Below are 5,222 nucleotides of genomic sequence, written 5' to 3'. Positions count from 1 at the left end.
TTTAGAGCTGATTAAATAATTGAATTAATTAAATAGTTTTGAAAAATTTTATGACAATAAAGCTATTTACATGTTTATTATCTTTGTGCTAAGTTTCTAACACTTAAACTGATAGCCAAGATTTTGTAAATACTAATAGCCTAAATGCAAAATGACTTAGATTAATTTAAATAATTTGTGGGTTCTGATAAGCTACTACAGAAGACAGGATGGCTGCCTTCCATTCAGTTCACATGTTCAATCCTTAGAATCACATATAATTCCTCCAATTACCATTAAGAGTAATTCCTGATGCATGACTAGGAATAATAATGCTTGAACATCTGAGTGTGGGACCCCAAAAAACCAACTACAAAAGAAAAGTATTTAGTATATAGACCTCTAATGACTCTTTCTGATCAACCAGGATGCATTTTCTTCCTACTAAAATAGCCTTACAAAAATTAAAAAATAATTTATAATCCTAATATAATATCTAATTGTTGGGGTTTTTTTTTTTACTCTCGATTTTCTATCTTTTCTCTATCTCACCCACTAGTCTTAGATTTCACAAAATCATCTTTAACTATCATCAGTAAGTGCATAAGTAAGTAAGTGCACATTCTTGCTTTGTTTTGGTGTTTCTTCATATTTTATTATGCAAGATGGATGCAATTAACATTTACCATGTGCCAAGTAATGAGCAAACTATTGACCATACACATATTTTTTGAGCCCACTTGCCACTTGTCCCCACAAGACTCAAGTTTCAAAAGAAAAATATCAACATAAAAACGAAACTATTTTACTAAATTAAGTAATATAATTACCAAGAAGCCAAAGTGCTTTAAGAGTTCTAGGAAATTATTCACACTTTTTTTTTTTTTACTGAATGTGGAGTGTTATTTTCTCTTCCAGTGTTATTTTCTCTTTCTTCTTCCAGATAACTTTTAATATGCTAGTTAGCCTTTTTAAGTCTGATCCAAAGAGTTCATTTTAATACATTTCTTATAAACGGTTTTTCTTCGACTCTCTGCCAATCCTTTACCTCAACATGCCTTTCATCTTACTGTAATCTTCTACTAATCTCTTATACAATTAGGGTAGGAACTATATTTTTAGTTTTTATGTTCTCATAGGCTATTTACAAATCACAGGCTTATTTTGTGGAAAAACTTGCCTTTACTAGTGAAGACATGTGGCCAACCACATTCCACATTTCATCATTTAGTTTATTTTACCTTAAAGTCAATATTTTATACACACATATATTTTGTAGTAGGTTGTCTTGACAATAAATTTGAGGGTAACACGGGGCTTTCTTAGAGTAGAGAGGTAAGGCATTTGTCTTGCAGATGGCTGAACCTGGTGCAATGTCTGGTATCACATATCTCGCACTCACAAGAGAGTCAAGGACTGACTCTTGAGTACAGAGCCAAGAGTAATTCTGAACACTCCTGATGTGGCCTGCAACAACCCTCTCACAAAAAAACAAAAACAAAAACAAACAAAAAAAAAAACAAGTTTTTCCCCTGCATTACTTTTCTCTTTGAGTCTAGAATAATGAAATTAGGGTCAACCAAAACGATGACTTGTCTTCCAGTTTAGACAAGTGTTCGTTTCTTCAACACTTGATATTCATGTCTCCTACATGAATGTATTTTTTTCTCAACATTTTATGCTTTTTGCTGGTTTTTAACTGAGTTGTTTGGAGTCATCATAAAACTTGTAGGATTTATATTCAGTAAATCTTTCATATATTTATTATGCCCTGTATGTCTTTGTTGCCTATATCAAAGGGACTATAAATGCAGCTGCTTTTAAGAAATGGAAAGATCTTATCACATGTAACAATATCAAAGGACTCTTTATAGTTCAAGTATTTTTGGTGCTGGGGAGATAGCTCAAAGGGTTGTAGCACAAGCTTGGCATTCATGATGACTTAAATTAGGTCTCTGACAATGCATGCTTTCCCAAGAACCACCATTGTGACTCTGGCAACCTCAACTCTACTGGTTCAAGCAGTGTCCCAAAGTTCAACAGTTGACCCTGAAGTGACCTCCAGTTCCTCTGCCAGTGGTCCTCAAACTATGGCCCGCGAGCCACATATTGTATTTGTATCTGTTTTGTTTCTTCATTGCAAAATAAGATATATGCAGAGAGCATAAGAATTTGTTCATAAGTTTTGTTTTTACTATAGTCAGACCCTCCAATGGTCTGAGGGACAGTGAACTGGCCCCCTGTTTAAAAAGTTTGAGGACCCCTGCCGGGTCTAAGCACAACTTGGTAGGTTCTCTTGCCCTCAAAGAAGAACTAATGACAAATTCAATTTGAAGAACAAACTTCTCACCCTGCCAAGTTCACTTTTCCAGTATGCCACAAACTCTGAGAGTAATTTTCATATCAGAGATGAAGTTCATTATACTTTTAATTCTGAAACTGAAAAGCAGGATATAGGTTATATGTAATAAATTAAGGAGATATAGCTCATAGGTTATATACTTATTATATATTATTAATAAATAACTATATTTATTTTACCATATATATATTTATTATCTGAGTGAGCATGCCCACCTGTGCTCAGGGCTTCCACGTGACCCAGCTCAGGGATTACTCTGGAAGTGCTCAGGACTATATCAGATGCCAGAGGTCAAATCCGGGTTAGTCATCTGCAAGACAAGTGTTGTGGGTGTCCTATTCTCTCTCCAGCGCCCTCAAATTATATTTATATCTTGCCTAGTTCAGTGGCATTGGAAAATGTTTTAACATTTCTAAATCTTTGTACCTTCAACAATAAAATGAGATTTAGAGCATTACAATTTTTCAAAGTTTGAGGTAAGCTTAGAAAGAAATAATTGAATTACTTGTAATTCAAAATTTGTTAAGCCTGAACAATTTTCTGAGAAGTGTTCATTCCTAGACAAAATCCCATGTAAAGTCCTTTATTTTGACTGTCAGGAAAACTTACTTCAGCTCTGTATTTTTTTATCTAAAATATCTCATTGCCTGTCCCATATATTTATGTTTTAAAACTAGAGCATTTTTACTCAGACGTGTCTACATCTTAGGGATTTAAGAACCACTTAGCTAACAAATGAAGGAAGATTATAAGTTTTAACTTTAAATGAATGGTTCTTAAAATAAATCAAATAATGTTCTTTATGGAATCTAAATGCAAACCAAATCTGACACAAATTCATGGGAAGGATATAGGCCTTTGTGAAGACATACTTTGTAATCCCTTAAAGAGTGCTAAAATTGTATATTAATTTAACAAATATTTAGAAATTATGCATATATAAATTACACTTAAAATAACAACCTGCATATATATCAACTCTCTCTTGATTTATGAACCAAAGTTTAGTGCTATTATTAAATGACAGTTTTCTATTGATTAAGCATTATAATATATAACAGTTTGTGTAACTGTCACACTTCAAAGCACATTCTCCAGAGGTGGGAGCGATAGGACTGCGGGTAAGGCATTTGCCGTGCATACAGACAATCCAGGACAGACCCAGTTTATTTTTTCTTTTTTTTTTGGGGGGGGGGGGTGAGGGCATGAGGGTCACACGTGTCGACACTCAGGGATTACTCCTGGTTCTGCACTCAGAAATCGCTCCTGGCAAGGCTCGTGCATCATCTGGGATTCCAGGATCTAACTGGGTTCTCCCCTGGTGGCCGCGTGCAAGGCAAATGCTCTGCCTATTGTGTAATCTTGCTCTTAACTTCCAGTTTCATCTGGGCATCCAGACGGTGCCCTGATCTTGCCAGAGTGATTTCTGAGCTCAGAGTCAGGAGTAACTCCTGAGCGATGACCGGGGTGTTGTTCCAGAAACAAAACAAAACAAAACAAAACAAAACAAAACATAAGTATACATACTACAGAAATTGTTTGCAATGTATAAAAAGTAGTAAGCCTGACACAGAGGGGAACCACTCATTCTAGCATCCCCGGGTGGTGAGGGTATGGGGTATGGGAAACAAGATGGGAATGGGGGTGGAGAGTAGGACAACTTTGGTGATGAAAAATTCTCCAGATTCAATGTTAAGATGTAACCTAAAATATTACTGTGAAAGAGTATGTAAGCCACTATGATTAAAAATAAAAATAGATATAGATAACCAGACTGAAAGTTTTTAAAATAGGTTTCGAGTTTTTTGTTGAATATGTTAGGGATCAAAACATTTAAATTTAAATTCAGACCAGACATATCTCAAAGGGGAAGAGCATATTCCAGGTTTAGATAGCATTGTCCCCTCACATTATGGGTTTAGCCCAAATGGCCCCCAGTCACTTACCTCCTGACCCCCAGAACCATCAGGCTGTATATTTCTGGAGGGTTACTAATAGTCCCATGACTAGAACCTTTCTCCCACTAAATTAAAAATCAAATTTATTTGAAAATGAAATTGGAGATAAATAATGAGTTGCTGATTTTATATTTATTTTAATTTGTTTTAGTTTTAATGTCTTTGAGGTCAGAGAAATAGCACAGCACTAGGGTGTTTGCCTTGCGCGAAGTTGATGCATAACGGTTGGTGAATTCTGCATCCCATATGGTTCCCTGTACCTGACAGGAGCAATTCCTGAGTGCAGATCCAGGAATAACCCCTGAGTGCCATAGGGGTGGACTTAAAAACGATATATATATTAGAATCTAACAAAATTAGAAATATATTATTTGGATTTATTCATATAGTTTCAACAGAATTTTCAAGAAACTCAAAAATTAGACACCTACATTTGATTAGTTTTTATCAAAATCTTGACAAGATTTCGAATTAAATATAATTAGCAGGAGGAAATGTGTATATATGTTTAATAACTAAGCAATGCTATTGCTATGCTCTTTTATTCAAAAAATAAGCCTTATGTCACAGTTAAATGTAAGAGTCTTAAAATTCAAAAGACTGAATCTAATATAGAAGCTAATATATTTAAAATTCATTTTCATTATAGTTTAGAAAGTATAATGAAATTACTACATTTAATCTTTGCAGAGCACTACAAAATACCTCATCAAAAGTAGTTTTGTGTGAGCTCAGCTATCTTAAATACCTGCATGTTCTGTGCAAAATTAGATGAGCGTGGATATCTTTGTATATTTTCAATAACAGACACCTAAATAATATTATTTTTCTTTTCATTTCTTGTAGGGATGTCATAAAATACAGATTTTTCATAATGTTTTAACCTGAAGGCATGCAATTGGTTTTTCTCACATTTCCCTTGG

This window comes from Suncus etruscus, chromosome 6 (genome assembly GCF_024139225.1).
Source record: "Suncus etruscus isolate mSunEtr1 chromosome 6, mSunEtr1.pri.cur, whole genome shotgun sequence".
NCBI classification, from domain to species: Eukaryota; Metazoa; Chordata; class Mammalia; order Eulipotyphla; family Soricidae; genus Suncus; species Suncus etruscus.
This window is presented reverse-complemented; position numbering follows the sequence as displayed.